This window comes from Mus caroli, chromosome X, assembly GCF_900094665.2.
Source record: "Mus caroli chromosome X, CAROLI_EIJ_v1.1, whole genome shotgun sequence".
Taxonomy (NCBI): domain Eukaryota; kingdom Metazoa; phylum Chordata; class Mammalia; order Rodentia; family Muridae; genus Mus; species Mus caroli.
In genome coordinates this window covers 63,332,024-63,342,656 of record NC_034589.1, presented here as the reverse complement: position 1 = coordinate 63,342,656, position 10,633 = coordinate 63,332,024, and the positions used below count along the sequence as shown (strand labels likewise).

The 10,633-nt window shown below is 37.8% G+C and overlaps 1 pseudogene; it reads right to left on the bottom strand.

Moving 5' to 3' along the window:
* Window positions 1-8,938: 8,938 nt before the first annotated feature.
* Window positions 8,939-10,366, bottom strand: LOC110286233 (annotated as a pseudogene).
* Between the last annotated feature and the right edge of the window lie 267 nt (window positions 10,367-10,633).

The following is a 10,633-nucleotide window of genomic DNA, read 5'->3' as shown; positions in this document are numbered from 1 at the left end:
GGATTTCTGAGTTCGAGGCCAGCCTGGTCTACAAAGTGAGTGCCAGGACAGCCAGGGCTACACAGAGAAACCCTGTCTCGAAAAAAACCAAAAAACAAAAAACAAAAAACAAAACAAAACAAAAAAACAACTAGTGTTTATGCAAATTGAAATTGTATAAACTTTTAATTCTATAATTATCTCATGAACCCTTTCCTGTATGTTGATATCATACAGTTAATTTGCTCATTTTGGAAAGGCAGAGTTGAAAAGGATGAAGGACAAAAGTGAGTGGTGCCTTGTAATCCTTTGAGAATGAGCTGAGAATAGAGGTCAAAGCTTAGTTGCTACAGTTTTTCTTCACCCTTTCTGAGATACAGCTGAGATGTGAATTGTTGTCGATTGCCCTAGTGCTGTTTGTATTTTGATGCTAATTAGGCTTCCCCTAGAGGGGCCGCCTCAGAAGAGTGCTTTTGTCTCTAGCTGCATATGTAGATGAGTATGGCCTAATATGCCATCAATGGGAGGAGAGGCCTTTGGTCTTGTGAATAGGGGAATGCCAGGGCCAGGAAGCGGAAGTGGGTGGGTTGGGGAGCAGGCTGGGGGGAGGGGATAGGGGATTTTCGGAGAGGAAACTAGGAAAGGGGATAGCATTTGAAAGGTAAATTAAGAAAATATCTAATTTTTTAAAAAGGGAAAAAAAGAGTGAATCATACTCAGGTGACTTCATGTGAGCCTCCTCCCAGTTTTAACTTGTAAAGGCTAGAGAAGGTGATGGCAGTGGAAGGGAAAAGTGGAGCTAAGAAGTTTAGAGAGAGAGGGAGAGAAAGGAGGAGAAGAAAGAGAGAGAATGGAAGACTGAAGAAGACGAGGTGGAAGGAAAATGGAGCAAAAGCACATGGCCTAGAGAAACCACAAGTAACATCAGATCTCATATCTGGGGACTGTAGTAGTGTAGGGGTATATCTGCCCAGTCTAGGTGCACAGCTAGTATTTAACAAGTTAAAATGGAGAGAAGGTTCACCTGAGTACTTGATTCACTCCTTGTCAGAGGCAACCTTTCTTGGAGAAGCAGAATTAGCATCAAAATACAAACAGCACCAGGACAATACACAACAGTGAATCACTAAGCAAAGTAAGGCTGACCCCCAAATAAGGTGACTGAGGAGTGTCCCAGGGGAAGGGAATATGGAATGCAATATGAAATAAGATACTCTTAATCTTTTCATAAAATCATCAGAACAATTGGACATTCCATTAAATGTTGGCATGTTACCAGCTCCATCTAGACACCTAGCAAACTTATTTTCATCCATTATGAAGGACATTTTGTCCCAGATACCTCAAGGCTATACCATGTAGTTGTGGAAATATTAATGACTTGAGAGTATAGGTAAGATGATGGAATAGTCATGGAAAACATATACTTACATGGCAAGATAGACTTATTGCTACTCACAAGAGTTTCTTTCTGACATATTGTAATAATTTGTTAGAAACCAAATGGGAATTACTTAGAAGTCCTGGTACTGAATTTTCTCATTTTAGGATGTGTTACACTGGCAAACTGACTTTCCCAAAGATATAGAAGAAATCTATTTTCTAATGTGATGGCTTTCATACTATAGACGGCAAATTCACTTTGAATCAACATATCACATATGGCATTTGAACTGCTTGCAAGAAGGAAAATTATGATCACTGTAGCCACAATAGTACTATAAGTTGGTATGATAACCATAGCCACCCACCCAAAGCAGCGTTATTGGTGATCTGATCTGGATCATTTTATGATAATATCAAGTTATTAAATGTATTTCTTTTAATTTTTATCCTTTCACTTGAGGGTTCTGAATGATAACTGTCTTGTAAGAACCAAATATCATGATCTTATACTAATCACTTGTAATTGGGGTGTTATCAAAGGTTGCATGACAACATATGCATATCAAGTCTACTCCTAATGGGAAATAATAGTTAACTGTAAATATTGTAGTAGATATTTGGTTTCTTGAGCAAATTATTTCTATATGAACAGTGTTGTCTGGTAATAATTCTTCCTTGATACTAAAGCTGTACTGATTAAGATTTATCTATTCTTCTACTGGCATAAGAGGTTGCTTCTTCGGGAATACAGTGTATACTGAAGACCAGCTGGGACATTCAGCTTATGGACTGAGCAACTATTGGACTTTACATTCATAGCCAATCTTTGTTAGACTAACTGGATAACAGCCTTTAAGTAATTTTAATAAATCCCCTTTCTCTATATATGTAGATTCACTCTGTAAGTTCTCTTACTCTAGAGAATTCTGACTAATACACTGTTTTCTAATGATTTCCCTCATCTCTTTCCCTTTTCACTCCCAAAGCCTTGTAAAGTGTCTCTTTTATTACATACATTCACAGTAATACAGAAGTCGGGACTTAATCCCCAGATAATTGCTTTGATTTAGGATGAATTTGTCGCAACATAGACTCGGTTGATAGATTCATGAAATGAATGATTTATACAAACTGTGCACTTTCCATGGTTATGGTTCATAAGCACAGAATACTTTAAACATCTGTTCCTTTCAAATTATAGTAATATGCCATAATTCACAAAAGTCACTCACTTTCCTCATAGTGTCTAGCATGTCAAATTCTTGTTAAAAATGAACATATGAGTTAATTAGGTGGCTATCCTACCACTTAAGTGACAAAGTGTGGCTTATTTTAGCCTGTGTTATGGCTGTGTCATCAGACCATACATTTTTACACTGAGCAGAGTAGGTCATACTGGCCCTTTCTTGAAAAATTCAGAGTGAAAATGGCCATCAATGATAAAAGTGTCCTGATATGGTATTCTCCTCAGGGACTGTGAAAGGGGTGATGGGACAAGTCATACCCAAAGGCCATATCACTCTGAATTCTGGTACCTGTCTTGGAAAACTCTTTCTCTATCTTGCTGTAGTCATTTAAAGAAACCACTGTTCTTATTGATTACACTTAATTGTTTCCTGCTTTCCCTTTTGCTTGCAATTCTCTCTATACTTCCTTCCCTCATACTCTGAAAACCATCTTTTAGATTACTAATTGATGTTTGTACTTTGGAAAATTATAACCAAGAATGTTAAAAATTTGTATTTTAGAGAGGAAAGAATGAACAGATTTGGTCTGGAGTTGTTGATATTATCAGTGCTGGGTATTTCTTTCATTTCTTTTCATATTCTAGAGTAGGTTTGATCATAAAATCCATTATCACAGGGTACCAAGACTTGGAAGACAAATCAAAGAGTGCCAAACATGTTGTTGTATTATGGTGGGACTATGCTATGGAATGTCAGTCACTCCAGTTCTGGGTTCTTGACCTTCATTTCTAGCCATGACCATTTGTGTCAGGGAAGGTCCAGGCAAGATAATGCATAAACTGTAAGATAAAAACCCCAGATTTCTAAAATGAAACAAATTCTTTCTTCTGGAATGAAAGACTGGGCTAAAACTAGTGACATCATGGGTTGGGGATCCATTTAGTATTTTTGATATGTTAGAGACTGATCTAGTGCAAAGAGTTTAATTCACTATCAGGGATAGAAACATACAATAGTTTAAAATTGGTTGAGAAGTCTAAATTATTGTGAGTCATGTGAGAAAAATTTGGTTTCTAAATTTAAAAAAGTGAAAAGACAAAAAAAATTGTAATAATGTTTTAGGTAAGTCACTGTTGAAGAGTTTCATTTTAGCATCTGATTATTATAAAATGATACTGATTTAGCCTTAAAATTTAAGATGTTTTAACATACCTTCTAAATCAACTCCTTTGCACTTAATATGCTTCTGGTTTTCTAAACACAAATATCTAGTGAACGACTTAGGAAGCTGTATGGTTTCAGGATATATCTGTTACATTTAACATATCTACAAACATTGGCTGGTGATATCATAAGAAAAGCTTAAAGCAAATTTTTATTAATTCATTATCCACTAGGTAGGTATATATGATAATTTTATCAGAGTTCAACTGAAGTTTACAATCTTTTCTCTCTGTAGAGAAAGGATTTGCTTGGCATATTCACCATATAAATCAGATCATAGGAGGCATGTTTAATCCACTTAAGAGTATTAAGTATTTCTGGGACTTTAGCACAACATTTATGAATGTAAAATATTGTACTGTGCAAAGCAGAATGTCCTATATTTATTAAAGGACAACTAACAAAGTGACCTTTTCTGGGACAATTATTATTATACTGCTTTTAAAGAGATTTGTATGCTGAATTTCTTCCATGAGTGTCTAAAACTTGGCATTTAGAATACTTTATTTAGGTCTTACTAAAATTAAATAAAACTTGACATGCTGAACATGTTCTATGTTGAATTTAAATGGGAAAATATCATAAAGTTTTGGTTCAAGGTGATAATATATTGCTTACAAGGTAATGAAGTTGAAATAATGCAACTAATAAAAAACATTTCATGCATAGCATTTAACTTAGGAAATAAATATTTATTTAACCCTATATGTAAAGCAGGTTCTGTGCTGGGTGATAGGATGATATAGCTGAGAACCTGAGAGAGAGAGAAACTGACAATTTAAGGAGCATAAAAAGCAATATGATAACAGAATAAATAGATGCCAAGAAAAGCTACAGGATAGCCACATAACTCAGAGAGCTGGAAAGTATGGTTATCCTTTCTAAAAAAAATGGCAATTAAGTTATAACTGAAAATTTTGTATATTTCAAAATATAAAAGGGATAGCTTGAAGTAGTCTGAGAAAGAAAAGTAGTTTTTGGAGACTGAAATGGAAAATTCAAATGAGAGAAAGTACTGTGATGAAGGCCAGCAGGAGCTAGGTCATGAAAGACATAAGAAACTTGGACCTTTTTTAATCTTACAAATATGTTGTATAGGGGTGTGACATGATCTGGCTCTGTTGCTTTGTCTGGTGTGTAGAGTAAGGGCTGTGAGAAAATGGGAGTGGAAGCCATGGGATTAGTGAGGCTTTGGCTGGGAGTATTCATAGCTGATACTAAGGAAGTCAACAGTGGGAGGCAAAATTTGATATCATGGATGTTGAAATAGTAAGCCATGGTGATTGATGGAACATGGTGGGAGAGGGGTGAGGAAGAGAAATTTGAGCAGCTGGATAAATAGTGCTACTTGGCAATTATTAAATATAAAAAACTTCAACTGGGAGAGATTAGGACTTTGTATAAGGGGGAACTTGAGGTCAGTTGTCTATAGCGGACACCCCATAAGTCTCTAAGCAGGGATGTCCTTCAGTCAGTTGAATAAATGTATAACCAGCATCAACTGAGACACATTAACTTTGAAATTGAAATGGAAATAGCTCACATTACATACCATATGCCAGAGAGTCTTACAAATGTCTTTATGGATTCTTGAGGGGATTATTAATGTTTTCTCTCATACCTCCAGACTTCAATTCTACCCGTGCAGAATTACTTTTCATGATGGATAATCTTCCTGTTTTGATTCTGTGCCATGTCATTCCAGCTGTTGAACTAAGTCCCCTTTCTTTAATTTTCACAAAAATCTCAACTTCAAACCCAATCAAACAAAGTCATTGTGTAGGTAATGGGCTTGACCCATGATTTTGTGGCAATGAAAAGGACTTGGGTAGCAGCAATGCACTATAATTTATAAAACAATAACCGGTATCCTTGTTTCTTGGCCATTAGCCATTGTTGCCAACCTGAGTTCCAGCATCTTTCTGAAAGATTTTACCCTCTCCCCTTTCCCTTTCAGAGTGCTTCCTAGCAACACAGAGCAACAAACAATTGCCAATGCTAGCAAAATAAAATTAAGCTTCCTACAGTGTAATGCCATTAAGTTTATTGTGATTATGGTCTTCAAGACATGTTCACATATTCAAAGATTTGAAGATGCTCTCTGCTCCCAATGATATATAGCTTCTGGGATACAAATATATATTCTGGGAGAATTATAGATAGCTATTTCACTGATGACATGAGCAATACAAGCTAGGAGGAAAATGGGCACAATTCTGAGTTTAAATGTCCATTTGTTTCCCTTCATTACACACACTAGTGTATGCCTTGAGAGAAGATTGGAGATAGAAAACCTTTTCTAGATGTAATATGAGAGAACACAACTGCCCAGAGCAAAGAGGTGACTGATGATAGAAGCTGCTATGCACTCGTATTTAACCTACAGATTCGAGGTATCCTTGGAGGAAAAGTATTGGGGCCATAAAGGGAGTTCAGGAGGACATCAGAAAATCAGAATGAAGTGCAGAGGAATGTAATGTCATGGCAGGAAGCTTCCACTTTTTAACAGAAAAGAGGTGCAGCCTGGCATGTGTGTCTTTGTAAGTGTCTGTTAGAGTTCTTGGAGTGTATTAAATACTAATAAAGAGAGATCAAGTTGAAATAAGCAGCCTTGGTATTTTGAGCTTACATGACAGTTGTCCTTCTGTGTTTCCGATTTCCAGAGCTTGTCTACCTTCCTTGCTTTTGTCACATTGGTACCTTCAGCTCCTCTGAAAAAAATGTTCTTTCAGCTTTCTTTTACTTGCTTATGGGAGCCAGTATTTGTCTAAGTGTCTGTTTTGTCTCTTTATTCCCATGTGCCTTAGAGAAACAGATGTCTCCTCCCTTTTGCCAAGGTTTATTTCAATGTCTACCACCTGTTCTCTTTGAGAGAGCCCTTGTTTACGAGTTTGAGACTTTTAATGAGCAGCTAACCTTGATTCAGAAAATCCCGACCCCTGTTATTTTAAAAAACGATTTGGGAAACTACATTTTATTTTATTTTATTTTATTTTCACTCTTTTTAGATATTTTATTTACAGTTCAAATGTTATCCCCTTTCCTAGTTTCCCTCTGAAAATAGCCTATCCCCTCCCCCCTCTCCCTGCTCCCCAACTCACCCACTCCTGCTTCCTGGCCCTGGCATTCTCCTATACTGGGGCATAGAACCTTCACAAGACCAAGGGCCTCTCCGCCCATTGATGACTAACTAGGCCATTCTCTACTACATATGCAGCTAGAGCCATGAGTCCCACTCTGTGTTTTCTTTGATTGGTGGTTTACTCCCTGGTTGCTCTGGGGGTACTGTTTTGCAAGCTGGTACAACCACTCTGGAAATCAGTTGGTAGTTCCTCAGAAAACTGAATATAGTACTACAGAAAGACCCAGCAATACCACTCCTGAGCATATACAGAGAAGATGCTCCAACTTGTAATAAGGACACATGCTCCACTATGTTCAGAACAGCCTTATTTATAATAGACAGAAGCTGGAAAGAACCCAGATGCCCCTCAACAGAGGAATGCATACAGAAAATGTGATACATTTACATAATTGAGTACTACACAACTATTAAAACAATGAATTTATGAAATTCTTAGACAAATGGATGGATCTGGAGGATATCATCCCGAGTGAGGTAACATCCACAAAGGAACACACATGATATGTACTCACTGGTAATATCTGTGGATATTACCCCAGAAACTCAGAATACCCAAGATAAAATTCACAGACTACATGAAGCTCAAGAAGAAGGAAGACCAAAGTGTGGATACTTTGATCCTTCTTAGACGGGGGATCAAAATACCCATGGAAGGAGTTACAGAGACAAAGTGTGGAGCAGAGACTGAAGGAAAGACTATCCCAAGACTGCCCCACCTGGGGATCCATCCCATAAACAACCACCAAACCCAGACACTATTGCTGATGCCAACAAGTGCTTGCTGACAGGAGCCTGATATAGCTGTCTCCTAGGAGACTCTGCCAGTGCCTGACAAATACAGAAGTGGATGCTCACAGCCATCCATTGGAGAAAACACAGGGTCCCCATTGAAGGAGCTAGAGAAAGTACCCAAGGAGCTGAAGGGGTCTGCAGCCCCATAGTGGAAACTACATTTTAAAACACAGTCTTGGGGTAATAGTGCTACTGAGCAGAGGGGACATGCAACTAGTTTCCAATGATAAAAAGTTGAGAGTATGTGGTCCATCTAGTTTGTTTACTCCATTTCAAAGAGAAACTTATGGAAGGATTATTCTTCACACTTCACTTGTGCTCAACCCCTTACAGTTTGATGTCTGTTAACAAAATTCCTCTGTAAAGGATTTCACTTGTCAAAAAATGATGCCTTCAGACTTTTTCCTCTCATCAGGCGGTGCACCTCTCATCTTTTGCTTCCTTGACACTCCATTAAGTAACTTCTCATTTTTGACCCTCTTATAGAAACTTATCCTCTAATACCCCTGTTTTCTAACTGCACACATATTTTTCAACTTCAGGTTTTCATTTTTTATCTTTCTCTTGAACATACAAACTAAAGTTATTTTGAAATCCATATCTAAAAGTAAATTCATGTTTGATTTGATCTTTGTTTAAAATATAATTACAAAGTATGTTATTAGATAAAATTGAATGTGGACTAGTTCACTATCCAATGATTATTATAAAGTATTTTTTGAGCTTTTATATTTGTATATATTCTTCAGCTAACTTTAAAAACACTGCTATTGAGTGTTAAAACAAAAACATTAGCCAAGTAGTGAGCATAGGTGTCTTAGTCAGGGTTTGTATTCCTGCACAAACATCATGACCAAGAAGCAAGTTGGGGAAGAAAGGGTTTATTCGGCTTACACTTCCATACTGCTGTTCATCACCAAAGGAAGTCAGGACTGGAACTCAAGCAGGTCAGAAAGCAGGAGCTGATGCAGAGGCCATGGAGGGATGTTCTTTACTGGCTTGCCTCCCCTGGCTTGCTCAGCCTGCTCTCTTATAGAACCAAGACTACCAGCCCAGAGATGGTCCCACCCACAGGGGCCTTTCCTCCTTGATCACTAATTGAGAAAATGCCTGACAGTTGTATCTCATGGAGGCATTTCCTCAACTGAAGCTCCTTTCTCTGTGATAACTCCAGCTGTGTCAAGTTGACACAAAACTAGCCAATACAATAGGATTTTATACTTCCCTAACATTTCCTCCTTCCTAAAAAGTGCCACTCACTGGCCCCATTAAAGGGTTTGACACAGAGCACACCTCTGGGGTGGTGATCATCATCTTTATGTTTCTCTTTTATAATGGCACCATTTTTCCTGATTTGGATCAAAGTTCACTAGTTCTATATGATCTATTTCTTTAGGCTCTTCTACTTCTTTCCTCTCTGCAAGGAGTTTTTCAAGCAGACAAAGAAAATCTTTCCAGGAAAGCTTAACTTAGAGTCAGTGATTAGGCATCCATCTTCACGTGGTTAACAATATATTGCCATATGTTCATTGTGCACACATTTTGTATCTCTGTGCTTGACATTATGATCTGAATTAGAGGTGAGGATTATGGTTTCCTGTTCAATGACAGACATTGGCTCCTGGAAGCCACTGAATGCTTCTACAAGCTGTAAGTTCCTATATATGAAAAGGTCTTCTCAACTTCAAGTAAAAACAGCATGGCTATTTTGATCTAGCACAGTAATAATATCTCCTGACTTTAATCCTGATTTGTGGTCTCCTTTTCCATGGAATATTATCTTCTGGCTGTCTTTCATGCCTTTGTCAGTATGAACTTCTAAAATCTTCTTCTCCCAGACCATCTTTCTTCCATTGCAGTTTTTAGAACTGTCATTAGGACTGGTCTGTTCTTCATGATTCTGCCACTCCATGCACATAGACCAATTTTACTGAGCCATTTCTGGTCCCATCTGATGAATCTGAGAAGTCTGGAAATCTCAGCCATAAATGAATTTGCATGTTAGTACCTCTGAATTTCTGACAAATACTTCTCTTCCTTTCTTACCATTTCCACCTTCACTTTTGTTACCAATCACTTTCTTTTGCTGAGACAATTTTCTTATTGTACTATTATATAAGTCTTCATGATTGTTGAGAGCCTACACATACCATTTTTACCATTTTAATGCTCTTTCCTCTAAAGAACATACCAAAGATGTCTATCCAGGAGCCAAAAGCATAGCCACCTGTTCCATCTTCTTGAAGTGCCTGTTCTCCTACCTACTGTGTCACATAACCCCCCTTTCCCTTGGCATTAGAATCAGCAGGAAAAGCCGGGCGTGGTGGCGCACGCCTTTAATCCCAGCACTCGGGAGGCAGAGGCAGGCGGATTTCTGAGTTTGAGGCCAGCCTGGTCTACAAAGTGAGTTCCAGGACAGCCAGGGCTACACAGAGAAACCCTGTCTCGAAAAACCAAAAAAAAAAAAAAAAAAAAAAAAAGAATCAGCAGGAAATTCATCAGTTTGAGAATCTGTTTAGATTTTATGCCCTCATTTGAATTCTTATCAAGGTAGTGCTTCAAGGACAGTCTCCTATAAGCTTTCTCACATCTTCCTGGATGACTCTGGGTTTGATACCTCCCATACACTCTAGTAAGTAGTTTCTTTCACCATTGTTTTGTTTTTGTTTTTTTTTTCTTTTTTATTGTCAGTGAGTAGGCTGACACCAGAGAGAAGTAGAAAGCAAAACATAGGAGGATGCATCCTGAGCAGCTACTCAATGTTTCTTAGCCTCTCGCTGAGAAGTCTGGAAATCTCAGCCATAAATGATTTTAAGAGTGATAAGGGTATTAGAGATTAATAAGTAAAATATTTTTAGATGTAGGAGATAAATGTGGAAATACTGATGTAGATAGAAAGTGTCATGATGGCAGGAACTCA